A 20,446-nucleotide genomic window follows, 5' to 3' on the forward strand; every position below is an offset into this window, starting at 1 on the left:
TGTGATATTTCAGGTACTCTACACCATGCAGCAGAGAAAGGCACAGAGATGTTTCAGTTCACATTACTGGGGCTTTCCCCTGTCTAGTGGCAGGTCTGCTGGGCCAGCACAGTGTTGCAGCTAAGATGAAAAGTGTTTGTGAAAGCCCTCATTGGCTCATGTGCCAGTGCTGCTCTGGGATCTGTGCAATTATCTCCATTATGTCCTAGTAGTGTTTCATGGATATTTCTACTCTTTCAGTGCTTGTTTCAGCATCAGCATGCTGTCTTGTGCAGTATGAAGACACTGAGATAAGAGACACTCCAAAGGGAGTACAGACACCACAGGGGTGCCTAGTGGAGCTGGGCAGCAAGGCAACAGGGTAATACCAGAGGGTAATCCATTAAGGGGAAAAGGAGATTTAGATTAAAATATAACAGCAAGATAATTCTTGCAAACCATTCCTGTGCTGAGATGTAGAATCTGGTATAGTGAGTGATTTAATTTTGCAATGTTCCATTTTACTGTGCCTAACATGTACAACACTTGGCACACTTTGTTCAACAGTTCTATGTTAGAAAATACCATCCATGTCTGTTTCCTCACTAGACTCCTTGTGTTCTGCCTGAAGACTGCAGAGTTTGCATCCAGCAGGCATTTCTTGATGGCTAGACACAGAGACTCCAAAATTCAGTAAATATTTGAGTCGGATTCTGATCTTTGTTCTGCTGATGTGAATTTGGAATAACTCTCTGGATTTCAGTGATCCAGACTTGCACTTTCAGTGACAGAAAGTTTCTTGGGCTGGATTTCTGGCTGAGACAAATGGGTGTGCCTTTCTTGGACATGAGGAGATACAGAACTTCATGTAGATGAAGTTATGAATTTACTAAATATGCTGCTTTTACATTAGTATGTATTAAAACCATGAAGTGGTGTGTTTGGTTTTTGTAATTTGATTTGAAAGTCACAGCTGTGGAGTAGATTTCCATTGTAGTTCCAGCCACTGAGCAGCTTTTAATTCACTGTCTGTAATGCAGCTGGCTGAGTAGCCAAGAAAACACAAAGTTCCAGATGGAATGAAAGATCCACTTGAGAGAAGAGGAAAGGAACCTGCTCTGAGATTTGTATTTCTTCAAGCAATGTCAGACATTCCTGAGCTACAGGCCTTGTGCTGCTGTCCCGGACTGCACTGAAGGACTGTTGAAATTTTATTTCTTTGCCCCTGGCATCCCCTGTTCTTTTGAACAACCAGTGGTTTCCTAGTGTACATATACATTTTTGCATAACATGAAAAACATCCCAGTCTGTACTTTCCACTGCTGAAGGTATTTCTGTTATCTTTACCACATACAAAAAGGAATGTGTTTTACATCCTTCTCTACATGTAAGACATATTAGCCCAAGGAAAGAGAGCTGTGTGTTGGGAGGGCTTTTTTTCTTGTCTCTGACATTAGGCAAGTCAATCAGAACTTGATTTTCAAACAGATACTTTATAGCTCTTGTGGTTACTAAGATCAACAGGTACAAGTAGTTCAGTAGTAGTTCCTTGCTATCCATCAAGTATTCTCCACCATTTTGATGTCAAAGGAGAGCTTTCCTGGCTAACAGTGGTCATGAAGGAGTGAATCATTTGCATCAGTTAACACCTGCTGCCAAAGGATATGCAATAGAAATAACAGAGAAGAACCAGCTCTGGGAGCAGCAGGTTACTAAATTATTCTTTTTTTTGAGATATTTTTAATAATTGCAAATAATTTCAAAACTTTTATAAATGCTCTCTCTGACTTTGGACTAAGGACTTCACTGTACATTTGAGAAGCAAATGTCAGTATGTGAAATGAACTGAGGACATGAATGTTTATCCTCAAATCATTAGCAGTGCAGTCATTGACCATTTAAACCATCCATCAGGGCTTTTTTATCCTCCAGGATATAAAACAACCCTACTCCACCAAGGCACACAGAAATTCTATGGCAATCGTAGACCTACCAGCATTCATTATGACAGCTTACTCTGGTCATATCAGGCATCATATCTGGTTAATTTAGTGGAGTTCACTGCACTCATATAGGACAAAACTACATGAAAAAATGGCTTTATTGGGTGAGAAATTCTCTGATGGGTTGTTCTCAAAGAGTTATATTAAAGGTGTTCACAGATTCACAGAGTCACAGAATCACAGGAGGAATGAGGTTGGAAAAGACCTTTCACATCATCCAGTCCAACCTATGACCTAACTTAACATCTCCTCATCAACTAAACCATGGCACTGAGTGCCACGTTCAGTCCTGTTTTAAACATGTCCAGGGATGGTGACTCTACCTCCCTGGGCAGACTATTCCATTGGTCAGTCACTCTTTGAAGAATTTTTTCTAACTTTTAACCTAAACTGCCCATGGCACAGCTCCAGACTGCGTCCTCTCATTCTGTCAGTTGTTGCCTGGAAGAAGAGACTTTCATCCAACCCTTTGCTACTTGATGTGTGTACACCTCATTCAATCCAGTAAGGAGGCATAGCTCAGTGATCACTGATCATTTCTTTTCTCCCAGAATCCTAGTTATTAATATTCTCCCTATTCATAGTAACAATTCTTAATTATTTTTTCTTTTTCTGGGTGTGTGTGTGATATCAGAAGATGAAAACTCCAGGTCTCACTAACGGTTGAGATATTTAGTGACCTTCTTCTCAACAACTTAAGTCTTGAAACAAACAGATTTTAAACAATGTGGTTTATCATATATCTTAGAAATTATTGATTTCACTGATGGCTCTTGTTCTCCCTGATGTTAGAATCAATTCTTTTCAGTAATTTTTCAATGGGACTTAGAAGATAGAAATCAGACTATTGATTTTCTTTTTTCCCCCAGGGGAGGTATTTTCCCTTTGTCATAACTTTCAGCATCTCAATTTAAAGGTAGATTTTATAGTCATGCATTCAAAAGTGGTCTCTGTGAAGCATTCAAAAAGTTTGTAACAGTGGAAAGGCAGTTGCTCGCTGCCCAAGTGAAATAATGATAAGATCAAGGAAGGAAAGAAAATTTTGCAGTACATTTGCTATTCAGTTGCTGTTGAAGTGGGTATCAACTTGTCAGCTTCGTGAGAAGGTACGTGCTAACTGAGTTTTCATCTGCTTTACTACAGCAGTGACTTCTTCCAAGATTTTTTGATTTATTTCTTGAAATCTTATTGTTTTGGAAAAAAATTTAGTAATCACCTAAGTTAGAAAAAAATCTGATGAAAGAAATAAAAATTTTTGGGAAATGGTCTTTTCAGGAGCAAAGGGAGGAGAGGCTTAATGCAGGGCAAAATATTTTGCTTTTATAAAAAACATACTAGTTTTTCACCATCCAAACCCACCAATTTGTTTTTAAAAGTTGCATGTGAAAGACTGCTTTTTGTGTCACTTATACACTGCATGAAATTTTTTCTGGGGTCATACTCATAATGGCTGGAGTAAATTCACTCATAATTGACCTACATTAATTAAAAAGAAACCCAAAAAAACAGTGAGCAGTGTTTCTGAGCAGTCCAGCAGTATTTTGCTCTGCAGCTACATTGTGCTGAAGTCAGGGGTTCAATTGGCAGAGTTCAGTTGCAGGGACTGATATTTCCATCTCGTCATCACCACATTAATTTTTTTTCACTGTGAGTAGCAGTGCATAGAAGCCAAGTTAAGAAATGAGGATCAGTGGATTAAAAGGAAAACTGACATTAAGATTAGAGAAATAATTCAAAAATTCTTTAGATTGATTAATCCTGGTTCCCTTCAACTCAGTCTCAACTGACCATTTAACAAGACCTCAAGGATTTACTAACCCTTTTTCAAGTTCTTCTGATTTCTGTCCAGCTTCAATCTCAAAGAACAAGGAAAGAATAATTGCTGGTATGCTGTCTCAAAGAGACAGCATACCAGTAATTATTTTCTTCCTTATCTTTCTATGCAAAGTTCATCCTGTATATGCTGAAAGTTTAATGACTGAATGGGAACTTTGCCTTACTTTTGGGTTAGAAAATCATAGAGTAGTTTGAAGGGACCTTTGAAAGTCACGTAGTGTAACCCCTCTGCAATGAACAAGGACACCTTCAACTAGATCAAGTTGGTCAGACTTCCATCCAACCCAGCCTTGAACACTTCCTGTGCCTGGCACAACTGAGTTTTTAGGTACTTTAAATGGCCAATGTAACTTTTTCCGGTGCAGCACTAAACTTGGGTGGCATTGCTACTGTGCTTCAGCCCAGAATGAATGAGGAATAAGGGAAAATGACAGTTGTAACCAAACAGGAATTTCTTAGGTTAGCTTGTGACTGAAGTACATTGACTAATAAATAATTCCTGAGTCTAAAAGCTTTCGAGGCATGCTGATACCACACATTAATTTTTTTTTTTCTCATGATACTGGAAAAAGTAGATATACAGATATATCTGAAGATATATAAGGATACAAATCTGTTACAAAGATGCAAAGGTCTTATAAAGATACAAATCTGATTTTTAAAATTTTGAAGCATGAGCAGGTCCTAGTATTTTGGATCACCAGATGCAAAGTTATTTTTTCAAACTTTCTCTAATGGGTAAGAATAACACAATAGGTGTTGATACCTATCTACCAGCTAAGGCACAAAGTGGCTCAGAGTCAATTGCTGCAAGGATAAAAATTGGCCAAAGAACCACTGCTCAAGGTAAAATATATAGTCATTATCACAGTGAATGCTTATAATCTTCACTAAAAAAGGAAAGAGAATTATAAATCATTTCCCAGGTGAAACTTAGCTACATATGGAAAAACTCAGTGATCTCAAGCAGACAGTTCAGTCAGAGAATGTATCAATGAGCAGACATCTGAAATGATTGGTGAAGTGGAAGAAAATCAAGTTGATTTTCCATCAATCAAGCTGAGAAGAGGTATCTCAGAGAGATAGCCAGAGGTTGGGGTTTTTTTTTAATATTTATTTTTAAAAATACTTTGGAAATATCTACTTAAGAATCCAGGCCAAATAAGTATTACTGAACTGAGATTTCACTGGAAAATGAAATGGAATCAGTGCCTCAGAGTCCTTGCCAAGTGAAGAATGGAAATTGTGGAGTGTAGGTCTGACAAGGAGCAGAGGCACTGGAGGAGACTGAAGGGTTGTGTCTGGAAGCTTTGCACAATGACATCTGACATCTGAGGCTTAAACTGCAGCAGGGTGTGCCAGCTACTGCTGGAAGCTGGGAACAAGAGCTAATGAGACACCTCATGTCTGGCACGCTCTAACGCTGCTGGAGAGGAGGTTTGCACATGAACTGCTAGGAGGGGTGACCGGGCTGCTGGAGCTGCAGTTGTAACAGTTCAATAGCTTGGTTCGTCAGTGGGGGTAAATGCAGACACAAGCAAAGCAAAAGGATGGGCTGTGTACAAGTGTCCTTTTTCTGAGGACAGCAACATCAAAGTACATCAGGTAAAGATTAGAAAAGAATATGGGTGGAAATTTGTCTCTGATATCTGTGATCTCCCTCCATCATGACCATAACTCCTGGAAAGACAGTGGCAACATGACAGCCATGCTATACATGTGGTGCTTTGTCCTGGATTTTCCCTGAGCCCTGTCTGGTTAGCCTAAAAGTTAAAGAGCATGTGTTGGGCTTCCATTCATGGCATCTAAAACAGTGCAGAGAGGGGCTGTGTTGCAGCCTGAAAAATTATGTTTTTATAACCTGAAAATTAGATTGTGTGTTGAAAGTTCTAGGGAGGGGGAACTGGGAATTGTGTGGAGTGTTTCAGAATGCAAAATCTGAGAACACTGAAGGACAGGTACAAAATTGGTACAAAATCTGATGTAAAGCAGTCCGCATTGGCTTTCAGAGGGATCACTCTAGTAAAGCACCCCCAGAGCCATACTAGGACATTGTCTGGGAGACAGCTAGGTGGAACACACCAAGACTGAACCATGGAGCAAGATAAAATGACAGCAGAGTGGAGTGGCTAAGCTGTCTTCTCAGCTTCTTCTCATTTAACAGGGCAGGTATGTCTCTGCTTCCTGCTGGCTTCCTCATCTGAGCAGCCTCTAACTCCCAGAGATGGCATGTAGAAAAGGTACAGCAGACAGAGGTGAAGTGTACCTTCAAATTTTCAAATGTTTTTTTGCTTGATTTCCAGAAATCCCATAATGGGATTTCCCATTTTCAAAATCCTTCAGGGAAATTATTGATGTACAGTGGTACACGTGGTTGCTGCCTGCCAAGGGACTGCCTGTACAGGAGTGCAGCAATCTGCCAGGGACAAGCAAGCAAGACATACCTGACAGGTCTTGCTGAAATGGGACTGTTTCCGTCAGATCATGATAAACAAGTAAACTCCAATAAAAAATGTCTTGGAAACCTCCCAATGGGAAACGCCCATTTGTGACATCACATCAAACCACCCGGACCCCACTCAATTATCAGCAATAAGTTCAGTTTGCTGAAGCATAGAGAACATGAAGTTATTAAAGGATATTTATGAGATACAGTCTATGGAAAATGCTTTGCAAAGCAAGAGTGTGTGATTGTATAAGGCCCCGGTTCTCACAAAATGTTTTCTTTTGCCAAAACATGTCGATGGATGCATATATTTGTGGAATCCTCTCATTTACCTGAAGAATATAGCTGCTTACTGCTAATTAAATCAGTTATGACTTTTGTGGGAGCTCACTGGTACAGGTTGTGGGATCAAGATTCCATGAGCATTAGTCATGATCATCTCTTTGATAAGGTGCAGTTATGCTATGCTGTCTTTTGGATATTGAACAAGCTAGGGAAATGCCAGTGCTTCTTCGTGAGAGAAATACTTCTCGTTGCACTGCTGGTGGCAGGTATAGCAAAATAACTAATAAAAAAGAGGTGGCTGTATGTGACAGATATCAAGGAATATGTATGCAAAATGCATATATCTATATTTATAGATATATTGATGTTTAAGCAGATGTATAAACAAAAGGAAATGCAAAACAGGCACCATCAAAAGGCTAGGACTGGAAGCTGCTTAAAGAAATGCATGGAAGAGGGAGATCTGTTGGTTGGTGTAGGTATCTCAGATAGATCTTCCAATCTTAGCATCATTTAGGTTGGAAAAGATCTCTAAAATCATCATCAGTTCCAGTCATTAACCCAACACTGTTACACACTTACCACTAAACCATTTCCCCAGGTACCACATCCATACATTTTTTAAACTCAACCACTTCTCTGGGCAGCCTAGTCCAATGTCTGACCACCCTTTCAGTAGGGAAATTCTTCCTTGTATCCAATCTAAACCTCTCCAGCACAACTTGAGGACACTTCCACTCATTCTATCACTTGTTACTTGGGAGAAGAGACTGAATGCACCTCACTACACCCTCTTTTCAGGCAGTTGCAGAGAGTGATAAGGTTTCCCCCTAAGCCTCCTTTCCCCCGGGCTAAACAACCCCAATTCCCTCAGACACTCCTCAAAGAACTTGTGCTCCAGACCCCAGGTCCTTTTTCACAGAGCTGCTTTCCCGCAAGTCAGCCCCCAGCCTGTACCAGTTCTTGAGGTTATTCCTCCCCAGGAATATGCAGGACCCTGCATATACCCTTGATGAATTTCAGGAAGTTCCTCTCTGCCTGTCTCTCCAACCTGTCAAGATCCCTTTGAAGAGTCCCACAGTCCTCTACGGTCCCACAGCCACTCCTCCCAGTTTTGTATCCTCAGTGAAGTCGCTGAGGAGGAAATGTGCTGAATTCCAGTCAGCTGGAACCAGGCCACTTAGCTAGGACTGCTGGTAAACAACCGAAAGTAGCTCTGTGAGCCCTTTCATCAGCTTCCTCAGTACTCTTTTGTGGATCCCACCCATACCATACACCTATGTTTAGGTGGTATTGCAGATCAATAACCATTTCCCCTTGGATTCTGGGGACTTCACTTTTCTCTATGTCCCTGTCTTTTAGCTCAGGGGGCTGATGAACAACTGGTATTATTCTTAAAGACATGCAAATAGCCTCAGTCTTTTCATAATCATTTGCCACTTTAGTTCTACTTTTGCTGCCAATTTTTGTTGTATTTATAGAAAGATTTTTTTGTTGTCTTTAACTGCAGTAGCCAGATTAGGTTCTGGTTGGGCTTTGGCCTTTCTAATTTTCTCCCTACATAAAATCACAAAATTTTTGTAGTCTTCCTGAGAGGTCTGTTCAACCTGCTCTTGAATCTTTAAGATTTGCTTCTTGAAGAATATCCAGACTTCCTGGACATTTTTGCCCTTCAGGATGCTATCAACCAGTCTCCTAAACAGGCCAAAATCTGACCTGTGGAAGTCCTAGTTGTCAGTTCTGCCAGTCTCCCTCCTGACTTCTCTAAGAAGTGAAAATTCTATCATTTAATTATTACTCTTTCTAAGACAGCCTCTGACCATCACATCTCCCACTAGTTCTTCTCTGTTCCCTAAAAATGTGTCCTGTGGTGTACCTCCCCTGTTTCCTCACTGACAGCTGTGTCAAGAAGGTGTCTTAACACTCTCTAAGGAACCTCCTGGTCTGTTTCCTCTCTGATGTTTTATTTCCAGCAAACTGGTGAGCAGAAGTTGCCCTAGAAGAAGGGCTAATGATTGTGAGACTTTTCTCAGCTGCTTACAGAATATTCCTTCTGCCTTTTCATCCTGCTTTGGGGGGGTCTATAACAACACCCACCAGGATATTTGCCTCATTGGCCTTCCCTGGAGTCTTACCCATAAACATTGCACCCTTTAGTCCCAGTCATTAAGCTCCAGACAATCATGACATTCCCTAAGCTACAGGACTACCACACCACCCATCCTTCCTTGCCTATTCCTTCTGAAAAGTTTATTGCCATCCATTGCAGTGCTCCAGTTTTCAAGTCATCCCACCATGGCAGCTATGTCCTAATTTTCCTGCTGCACAATGACTCCCAGCTTCTCCTCATTGTTGCCCATCCTGCATGCATTGGTGCAGATGTGCTTCGGTTTGGTTATTGACCCTACCACATTTTTGGATAGGGAAGCCCAAATTCCTGTGTGACCATTCTCAGGTGCTTCAGTGGTTTCTATCACATTGAAAGCGCTTTTGTCTTTGCTGCCAGAAGGATCTCCATCCCCTACCTCTACAGACTGAAGGACCTGGCTACACACCATCCCTTAAATATTAGCGTGCTGCCCACAGGCTTATTTCTAGCAAGGCTTGTCTCGCCCATTTGTTCTGTCAAATCTAATTTAAGGCTCTTTCAATGAGCTCCTTATTCCTTTTACACTGCCAGAATCTTCTCTTCTGGATTTTCCTGAGAACATCAACTCTTAACTTTTATCCTCCATTTGCACTTAAGTATTTAAAGTCACCTAAACTAGCTAAACAACACAGCTCCCACAGCCTCCATACTGTCTTCATTTCTGAATAATCCAGGGGTTGTGGAGAGTTAGAACCTGAAAGAAACACCTTAGAGAAGAAATCTGTAAATCTGCAAAAAGCCAGAAAATTCCCATAATCAAAGCCTAATTGTAAATGGGTCCAAAGACCTCAAATCTCATAGCAACTACAATAGTGAAAAAGCAAGAATAAAGAGTATACAGGTACACTGCAGAATGTTCTAATGATCACAGTCATTACTGAAAATGGAAAGGAAAGCTCTAGAAGATTATACTGAGTCTTGCAAAGCAAAGGGGAAACATACACTGCTGTGAACAGTTAAAGTCTGTCAGTATCACAACAGTATCATAATCTGAGAACAAAACCATTGCTGGCAGCTAAGCCGTAAGAGGGTGCCAGCACAAGCCCTGATCCCTCTGTGATGAACGATTTGGAGCTGTCTCACAGCCATGAGTCATCGTGCTAGGAGCTGTACAAACATGGCTGACCCAGCTTGTGGTGGGTGAGCAGCTCCTGGAGGGAGGGAAGGAGAGGAGCACTCAGATCTGCACGCGAGCAGGCGGTGCAGGTGGTGCAGAGGGAGCAAGAACCACCTTAATCCTGCCTGGGGTGAGCCCTGGTGTGACTGAAAGATGTCCCAAAGCACTGATAGTGTGTGCCTGGATCTATCCCTGAAAAGTGCTTTGTTTGTCTTTTCATCATACCCTGGTGAACATCACACATGCAAAATTCAGATTCTAAAGAGCTCTGTTGGCTAAAGTTTGCATGGTCATATTATTGTGATTGTTATAAGGGAAGAAACATCTATTGCATTCTCTGTTTTTTTCCAGAGAAGGACTGGCCTATCAAACAAGATATAATGCAAAGACTATGGGGGTACTGTGATATTTATTACTAAAAGTTTTTCAGTTTTCTGTGCGGTACCCTATCTTTTTTTTTTGCTTAAGGAGTGGCCAGAGCTCATTTTCTTCATGTTTTAAAGAAAAAAGTATTAGCCATAGCCAAACCACTAAATGTGAGGTCATTTGGCTTCATACATGTTATGAAGATGGCTCTACATTGTGTCTTCTTTGCAAGAGATTTACAATATCTCTTCTTAATTGTGTATTATGTAGGAGATAAAAAAATCTTTTCCCTCCCTTAGCACTTAGTGAGCATCTCTGCATTATCTTTGGTTTTCTTCTTCATCTCTGCCCCATCCCAAGCATAAGTAAGTGCATCCCAGTCCTCCATGCTGTCTTGAGGATTTTCCATCTTCTTTTTCCACATCTGTTTCTCCTTCAGCTCTCACCAGGAACCAACCATTATGTCCACCACCTCTTTTTCCCATTGCTTATCCTGGCATCACCAGGAAAGCTTAATAGTGCTGAATGTGATTTCTAAAATCCCCAGGGGATGCTTCATACTGGGATGCATGCACACTCACAATGCTCTGTCTGATAGAGGTGCATTCTCTGTCTCTGCTTGCAGTGGTGGAGCTGGGCTCCTGCAGCTTTAGGACAGTGGAACAGCAAGCCCAGTTTTTACAAAGCTCTTAGGAAATGAAGGAAAACAATGCTGTTAGCTAACACTGGTCTGAATCCAGAAAAGATAAAATTATATGCTGAAATAAGGTAACAAAGACTTCTTACTGTTTAGAGGCCATAGCCTGCACACAGTTGCGTTGCTCCACATGTTTTTGTTTAACACCAGTGTGTCACTGGAAACATGGAGAAACCTGCATGACCTCGCCTCTGAAAGGACTGATGCGTGACTAGATTGAACTGAGAAATTATAACAAATGCAACAGAACAACCCTTTATGCTGCTCAAACACAGTTTGTGTCTGCCTCTGTCTTCACCTCTATCTTTGCTGCTTCAGCAATTGTCTATAGGAAGAAACATCATTAGGAAAATTGTTACTGCTCAAAAGCAGTTTGGTTTTAGTCACTGAGCAGAAACAGCTTGTGTCTTTCAGCTTCACTTTCAGCTTCTGCCTGCTAAATTTCCGGGTGTCATGAGCTGGTGTTCAATGTTTCTTCCTTGCATTCCACTTTCTTCTGGGATCCTCCGGCATAAGCAACTGTCTAAGTTTTAACTCCAGACAGTTCTGACTGGCCAATGCCAATCACCCAATTTCCCATTAGTTCTTGGCATATAGTGATGAAAGGCACCTTATTTCTTTCTTGTTAAAGTTGGGATTTCTTGTCATTTTCTTGCAATATCATCTTTTCAGACATCCTTTATTGTGTGGCCTGCTTCTTCTAGTCAAATGTTCATTCATCTTTGCATTACAAATGTCTTCACTAAATGATCTAGTGAAAAATTCAGCAGTGCTATGTGGGGTTTTCAGAGTTTTCTCACTACATTTCTTTGTCTGAAAAAATTTGTCACTATGTGCACAATACCTTCAACCAAAAGACAACATAGACAGACTACATGTTTTATCTCATATGGCTTTGAGTCGACTATGTTCTTATAACTGGCCTTTTTTTATATTGAATGACCTTTCTTGGTAATTGTACAAGGATAATTTTACTAAAAGCCAAGTTAATCTGAGTTACAAGGAGAAGGTTAAAACCAGAAGATTTGGTGAGGGGTAAATAGTTTCACTCAAACTGACCTTTCAGCTGGGAATGCTAAGAATATCAGTTTGGAACAACTTTTAATGTGCTTAATGTTGTTCATCCTCTGCCTCTTTTGAATAATACACCTGTGCAGAGATAATGCACTCCCACAGACATGCTTGAGCCTTCTGCTGGGGGAGAGAGAGATAATAAAAGCACAGCCTTGTGATAAACTGTGCATGCATAAAGGCTTTTGATATACTGGGGCAGGCAACAGGCTCCCCGTTTTTGATAGGATGACCTTAGCCTAAGGGAGCCTGTCCCCCTGTATGTCTCTGCTACCCCATGTTGTTAGCAAGGTAATGAAATAAATCTACTTTCTGCATTTCAGCTGTGGGTTGGTGGTTGCCCTGGTATATGTTGATTCACACAATCTGTCATCTAAAGAGCCTTTTCATATCTCATATTCACAGATTTATTTTGTAGATGCAGACCTCTGAAAAACTTCTATCTTATTCATCTGCTCTCCTTTACTTTTGTCCCAAGTAGCTAATAAAAAAAGACAGTAAGCTGTCCAGATATTATCTTAAAGTTTTTCATCAATTCCTCTAAGTTTCCCTCTTTTATTGCACCTCTATCCTCCTGTGGTGCACTGAACACTGTGAGTTTCTCTGCCTGCCATTGCTGACTGGGGGTGAAAGATCTTGGATCTGTAGTTTGTCTGGATTTCATTTAGTGTTCATGATGTTGTTTGAGTTCCTTCCAGGCATGCACTGTGTTTTCCTGGGCCATCAGGGTTCAGGAAGTTGGAGTTAATGGCCTCTGTAGAAGCCATCTGTAATGCATGGGGCCTTTTGGCACTCTGTGCCTTCTACTTTTGGAACCCCTCAAAATTTTCTTAAAAAGCATAAGCAGTTTCAGAGCAAAGCTGTCATTAGGACATGAAACTACATCCAGGAACGTGGTAACACAATGTCCTGCTGTTCACTCATGGTGACAGAGAGAGCTGCTGTGGTCATTGATTTCACTCATAGAAAATATGGACTCAGGGTTCAAAAGTACACAGGCACTGAGGTGTCACAGTGCACACAGCTCAGCTTGGAGATTAATGATGAGGTAAACCTGCTAGTTAGCTTAATTTTTTTTGCATCCTGAAAGTGTGGCCTCAAAGTCTCAGAATGTGGCCTTCATGTCTGATTTACTGAGAGCCTGGTTTGTCCTTGGTTTGAGGGAAATAGTAGCCCATGATAAATCATGACAGTGAGTTTGAACTTTGAAGCTACCTTAATGAAAGCAGGACATGTTCAATAATGGCAACATCACATATCCTATGCAACCTCTCCAGCCCTTCTGTGTCTGGCCTTGTTTCCATTCCATATGCAAGAGAATGTGATTTTGGATGCACATAGCTCCCTATACCTCTTGCTTCTTTCTTCTCTTTAGCTTAATAATAATAAAAAAATGAGTATAAAATTACTATGATCCAAAGCATAGATTTCTGAGAACATGGAAAAATGTGAACTTAAAAGTGTGGGTTTTTTTTGATAGATTAAATGTGAGAGAAGAGATGATGAAAATAGTGGTTGTTCACAAATGTTAAGAGCAGCAATATGAATGCCATGGTTGAGAGCCAGAAGGAAAACAAAGTAAAAAAGAAACTCTAATGTTAAATATTTGCCACTTCCATAGTAGAGGACTGAGGAGAAGCAGTTGTGAGGAGCAGTTCATCAGCTTGTGGAGTCTGGTTTGCATTAGTGAGCACCAGGTCACTCCAGTCCACTATGTTGGCTTCACATATTGCACAACTGGATATTTATTTTGTGTGGAGTAAATCACAGTTCTGAGGAAAGGGAATCAAACATCCTTCCATGCGAATGCCCCCAGTTTGCGCAGATGTATCTAAAGAATTTTTGGTATCATCATATGAGATATACAAATATGTCCCTTGGGAAAATAAATTCACTGACTTAACCCAGCTGTATCTTCTTTGATCTGCTCAGCACAGCATTGACCCAAAAGAGGCTTCTCTGGTATGTTAGTTCCACCTTAGGGAGAGTTTTCACTGCACTGGGGATGGGTGGCTTTTGGGCCTGGTGACCTCTGACAGATGAGGCAGTATTGAATGGCAGACAGCTCAAGAAGACCTGCAAGCACATCCTAGTCCAACCTGATCCCTAGGCAAGCTGCAATTCCACAACAAGTTATAGCAAGTCATTGTCATCTGTACTCTGTACTGGTGTTCTTAGCAGAGGGACATTCCCTGAGCTTCTTGCAAGGTCCTGTATTAGATGAGTCAGATAGCTTGCAGGAAGAGGTGTCCCAGAAAAATCTCAGGTGTTTTGTAAACAGGGAAAAAAAAGATAATACTTTCTTTTTACAGTAGCATTTTAAAAATGTAGAAAAATTGATTGCAATGGGTAGAAAGCATACAACTGTGATAAGAATATCAGAAATATGGAAGAGAAATGAGGATTCTCAATTATGTGTGATTTCTGTTATGCTTTGCATAACATGATTTAGCTGAGGGTAGCTCAAAGGGTCTCAATGTAGCAACACTTGTAAGCCCTGGAATCTTTTCACTGATTCTAGACATGCTGGGTCAAACAGAAGCTTTTTGTCCTGCCCTGGATTTCATATAGATACAGGTGTTGCTGCCATTCCAGAAACTAACAGATTTGATCAATTTAGGCAAATAAGTTACTGTGTTCAAAAGCTGAACTTCCAAAGGACATGTAAGAAGGAGCTGCCTGGTTCTTCAGTTTTGGAATGACTGTAATTGTAACAGATTTTTTTTTTTTTTGAACCATGGAAAATTTAAAATATCTCTTTAAGAAAGAAACAGTTGCAGAAGACTTTATTTTTCCTTAAAAGCAAAAGCAACATTTATCTAACCTTGAATTTTTCCCTCACTTTTTCATCTACATTTTGTAGGTCTACTTTCAGAACACATGAAAAAGCTGAGTAACTTGGTTGCTTCTCAGCACGCTATAGATACTGATCATCTACACCAATTTTATAACTTATCTTTTTTTCTTAATAACATCTCTTGACTGGAGTGGTAGAAGAGGTACTGTTTTTCTCTAAGCTGAAGTGATAAAGAACATCACCCCCTGTTTTTAATTGTGCCCTGTTTTTCCTTCTATGTCTGCAGGTTCATCCCCCAAATAATATGCAAACAGAAATAGGAACATAGAACTTAAAAATGTGATTGCTTGGAACTTTGAACCAACAAACCCAAGGTTTTTCATTTTCTTTTTCCTCTCCAAGAGAATTTCTCAATCTAGGGACCTGAAATGACAAAGAAAATCAGTTGGTTTTTGATATATCCAAAATACCAAATCAGAAGTATATGCAAAGTACACTATTGTGATTCATGGTGACTATATTTATGGTAGTTATTTTAAATTGTTAAATTTAATTTTAATTATCCATAGCTATTTTAAAAGTCTCCGTTGTCCCAGTAATCAGGATTATATTAGCTTCGTTAAGCAAAATAATTATTTGGACCCAAGTCAATAGCCTCCCTCCTTTTGCAGTTCCTGCCTGAATGTGATACAAGTGTTTGAGCCCTGAGTTTGGTTGCTAGGTAATTGGATCTGTGGGTTTGAGAGGTAGCCCGAGGGGACAAGGTGCAGTGGTGGAGCAGCCCTGTGGAAGTGATGCCAGGCTGGAGTGCTCTGAGTGCTGTCATTCCCATGCTCATCTGTCATGAAATAGAGTCTCTGGGTTTGGTCACTTACCTTTGCTCTCAGAAGAATCTGATCAGGATGGGTTGCCTGACCAAGCCACTGGGCTGCAGCCCGCAGGACAAAAATGGCTTTACCAGATCCTCTGTGACTCATAGGCTTTGTTCCTTGGAATGAAGAAGTCATCTGTAATAAATAAAAAGAAAAAAGGTCACATCTGTGAATGAGGCTGTCCTCAAGGAGGCTGTCCTGGTTCAGTGTGAGCACTGTAGCCCTGTAGAGAAAGAAGGAAAGACCAGAGCAAGATTGCTTTATGTCTCTCTGTGGTGCTGTGGGCCTCCTGCTCTATACTTTTGAATGCACATCGCTAATTTTGGGGTTTAGTATAGATTTAGCAATGTTGAGGAGAAACTAGTAGCCCTGTGTAGGTCCTGGTGAAGACAGAAGTGCCCTGGAGGAAATCAGTGGATAAACCTGCAAGCAATAAGCAGAGGGTGAAGATATACTTCCCTGAAGAGTTCACAATCTCCGCAGAAGACATAAGAAAAGATTGGTATAGAGGGAAATAGACAAAAAATGAGCCATGGAGGACAGAAGGTGAGGACAGAGTTTAGTTGTACAGCCACAGCATTCTCCCCTTGCTGTGCCCTGTGTAGGAGTGTGTCTCACCCACCCCACACACCTCAGCCCAGTTCAGTGCCACCACAGCTTTGCAATAAGATTTGTGCATAGTGTAGAGTGGATATTTCTGTGTTGCTAATCAAGAGCTGAACAGCTGGAAATACAATTCTAATATAAAAATCTATCTATAAATCTAATGTATTTCTCTTTGTGTTTTACTCACAGTCACTAACTGGAAGAACCTCCAGCCTTGTAAGGAAATCTGGGATGGAGGTCACTGCAGGTGCTGTGAGCAGCTCTTGCCAGTGCATGGGGCAGCTTGCCAACACCAGCAAGCTTGGACCTCCGCCCCAGGAGCCCAGGAGCACCTTCTGGCTGAGAGCCCTGCCCAGGCATCTGTGGGGTGGGGATGGGAGTTGAGGAGTGTCTCCCAGAGCACATCTGCACAGGGCTGCCAGCAGTGGCAGCCTGGAGGAAAATGTCACTCAGCGTGTTGGAGATGTGCCCTTGCCTCATGAAGGAGCTTTCATCTCGGGGGCTTCACAAAGCATGTGGTGCAAGGCCTGCATCCCAGCTGCTGCCAGTGTTCACCTTCCCTCCCTGTGTTCCTAGTGCAGCCTTTCAGAGCATTAAACTGCTATTTCTAAGGCTTGATTCCATCAGGAATTGCCCTGGTGTTTCCCTGCTCCTCAGTCCCCTCAGCTTGGCTGCACTCTCAGCCTGTAACTTTTGTCCTCAGCCCTCCAGATTCTTCCCCTGGCTCTCCTCTACTGCTCTCACCCATGGAAGAACAAAACATTTTTTCCTTAAATGTAATTGGGGAAAATTCTCCTAATAAGTCATGGTGAATACATTCTTTCCCATATAAACATTTTGTCCTGTGCTTCACTTACCTTTGACTAGATCATGGCAATTCCAAGAGTCTGCAAGCTCCCACAGAGGAGCAGATGTAGCCACTGGGCACTTTGTAGTCAACAAATGGTGGCAAAAAGCAGAAATGTGGTGACCTTGGGAGGACTGCAGTTATTTACACAGCATGGAGCCTAATAAGGCTGGACCTAATAAATTATGTCATCCCAAAATATTACATGCTGAGACATCACCAAAATCTCTGCCTCTGTGATGTGCCTTGACTGCAAACCAGATAATCTGTCTGCTGACACCAGAGAAGAGTTTTTAATTCTTTCTCTCAGCAGCATCTAGGACACTTTTGATGCTGTTGTAACACAAGGTTTAAGTTAGATCTCACCCTATGTTATCATAACATGTTAGACCCAGGCTGTTTTCTGTATTTCTTTACCAGTTTAGGTGAAGGAAACTTTGTTAAGAAACTGCTACTCTTATTTCTGTATATTTATCATGCTATCATCAGGATTTACCACTATCAGTTCTAGGACAAAAGGCTGAAATTCCCATGATTTTATCCATGGAGCAAAAGGCCCAGATTTAATAGAGGTCTCCAGGGAGTGATTGTTCTCCTACCTAAGAAAGGAAGAGTACACTTTAGTAAGAAGGAATGCAATAATTAGCTCCCAGGTCTAGTTTATTTAAGAACAAGATGGGGGGTTTATGGACTGTTTATGTGGTCATAGCTTTCCTGAGGCAATATTTAAGTGCAGTGAATAACAGAGGTAATTACAGAGGTAATTCATATACCATTTTAAAACAGCTAATGATATTTCTGTGAAATAAAGAATTCTTCCTCTTTTAATGCAATGAAAATTGTTAAGTGTCATGCAGAATTCATATTAATAAATTTTCCTTGGGAATAGAATTGCAAGATTTACCACCTGTTCCACATTCAGTCAAAATATCTCTGTTTGTATCCCTCTCTGTATCAGCAGGCTCTTTCCTTTCCAGCTTCCATCAATATATTTTCTGGATACACTTGGTGTGTTTCTTATGCTTGTGAGTCTCTGCAGCCCCCTGAACCAGCACAGGAATCTTAATGGTTCATCTGTGTCCACTTCTTCACGTGGCTCCTCTGGGGATTCAGTGTAACCTCCTGACTTGTGATAAACACACATGAAAGACAGGCTTTGCACAAGGCTTAAAAATGCTATTGAATGTGTTATAAAATCACTGCTAATAAAGAAATAAGTACATTCAAGTTGAAACATGTAACCTACTTGCCTTCCTGTTGTGTTTTAACTGCAGCTGGCAACTAAGTGCCACACAGACGCTTTGTTGGCCTTGCTAAGTTTCATGGCTATACTTCATGGGTGTCATGCAGATGTCTGCTCATCTTTTCCTCTCCCCTGCCTTCTTAAGACATTTAACATCAATATTAAATTTCTTACATGGTGTTGGAGACAATTTTGGGACCCTACATGGTGTCTAGGGCAAATGTGCCCTGTACCTCTTTGATCAGATGTCCCGCTTGCTTGGCAGTTTAGGGGATTCAAAGCATCTTTCCAGGCCTATTATCCTTGACAAATACCTTTCTTTTCTGCTGTCTAGGTCACTTTTCAGTTTATAGAAAGTGTCAGCAGCCATTTTCAGCCAACTGTCTTTAGCACACTAATTCAAAACAAATGCCATTTTTCCTTGGGTAGAGAGATCCTGAAAATACAGAATCTCAGAGCCTCTGCTGTGCTTGCTCCCTTTCTAAACATCCTGTCAGGCTGAGGTCAGCTTCTTTCCTCTCCTTGAGTGCACAGTTTAGTTCTGTTCCAGAGAGGAGTTAATTCTGATCTTTCTCCTTGGGTAGACAACTCATTTTCTTCCCCTTTTTCAGTTTGGCTGTATCCCATTATAACACTGTCTGGGAGATATAACAGTTCTCTGCAGTGCAAGGCTTATAGACTGCCTTCCACTCCTTTTTGATGGCAAGTTGAATGTCTTAGTGTGTGATAGACATCTAAACCATCCACAAAACAGAAACATCTGAAGCCCTGTTACCGAGATTACTTGTCAAAATATGTCAGCTGAATATTTTAATATATTTTTTGAATAAGTCCTGGAAGACTGCCTATAGTATATGTACTTTGTATAAAGCATCACATTATTAAAATGAGAAAAACAAGATTAGCATCAGAGGCCTGTGGATATATATTGACTTTAATCCTTCTTAGTATGTTCAAAGGATTGGTGCTGTCACAAAACACATACTGCAGAGTAAGTGAAATCTTGCATGTCCTTCTCACATCACAACTCTAGGCCTCTCTTTCTTTCCTGGGTTGTAACAAGAGGCTCATTCAAAGGGGTGATATTTTGGTCCCCCCCTAATTAAAGATGAAATGCTGATTTTCTTCCATGGCATTGGTTTTTACCTTCATGGTCTTGTACAGACACTGCAGGCCATGACCAGTGTCTGCTTCTGCAGAAATTAGTGTTGAATAGTTTTTGTACACCACTAAGTATTTTCCAGCTTCACACATTGTTTACCTGTAAATCCAGCTCTCATAGGACATCTGTAGACATAGGAGCCAAAATTGTTTGTGGCTTTAAAAAGTCTTGACATAAGTCTTTTTGGCATACTTTCCTTTTGGCATATCTCATATGGAGAAGAAAAATATACACAGCTTTCTCTCATTACCACAAATTATTTATAAGCACCCTCATCTATTGCTTTATGTAGTCCCCTGTGGATAAGCATTTTTTTGTTTATTCCAGTAGTCAGCATAAAATTTACAGAAATTATTATTTAGTGTTTTTCCCTCTAGCAATAAACAACCACAATGCATTTCAGCACTTTCCCCCCCTCCACTTATTTATGAAACTTTAGTTTTATTTTGGAAATATTTATCCTACAAGTCATATAGTAATAAGTCATCTCATTCCACAATCATTTAGAAGGGTTGTTTTCAGAAAATCAACAAAGCTCATCTGGTGAGTGCCCATGTAAGGATGTGAGGCTGGCCCAAATGAAAAACCCTTCAGATCAAATGGCCTCTTACAATGTTTACAGCCTGGCACAAGCTCTGCAGCAACAGCCTTCTCCAACAGGCTCTTATCTCTGCAGATAAGTGAGCTGTGTTAGGTGGCTCAGCTTTCAGGTTTTAAAAATGAAATAAACATTTTTTCCCCTAAGACTGTGGATGAGAAGTAGAAACAAGGTGAAAGAGGAAAGGAATTCATTTTTTTCTGGTACTGGAAAACACAGATTGATACTTTGCTCTGTGTATTCAGATGATTTTTAGGTACCTCTTCGCACGTAGCACAAAGCCATTGGTCAGATATGGCAAGAAATAAACTGAATTAAATAGAAACAAAACATGAAGTTATTTTGGCTCTGTAGTCACATAGACCAGAAATG

General features: G+C 40.7%; 1 long non-coding RNA gene across 2 annotated transcripts in view; it reads left to right on the plus strand.

Annotated features, from left to right (window-relative positions):
* LOC132324279 (uncharacterized) overlaps nucleotides 1–18,312 on the plus strand; it is a 32,711-nt gene extending 14,399 nt beyond the window's left edge. For both annotated transcript variants that reach the window (XR_009485558.1, XR_009485557.1), the window contains one exon: nucleotides 16,414–18,312. This is a non-coding gene — a long non-coding RNA (uncharacterized LOC132324279). The remainder of the gene's footprint in view (nucleotides 1–16,413) is intronic.
* Nucleotides 18,313–20,446: the final 2,134 nt, after the last annotated feature.

The sequence above is a fragment of the Haemorhous mexicanus genome, chromosome 2 (genome assembly GCF_027477595.1).
Source record: "Haemorhous mexicanus isolate bHaeMex1 chromosome 2, bHaeMex1.pri, whole genome shotgun sequence".
In the NCBI taxonomy this organism is placed as follows: domain Eukaryota; kingdom Metazoa; phylum Chordata; class Aves; order Passeriformes; family Fringillidae; genus Haemorhous; species Haemorhous mexicanus.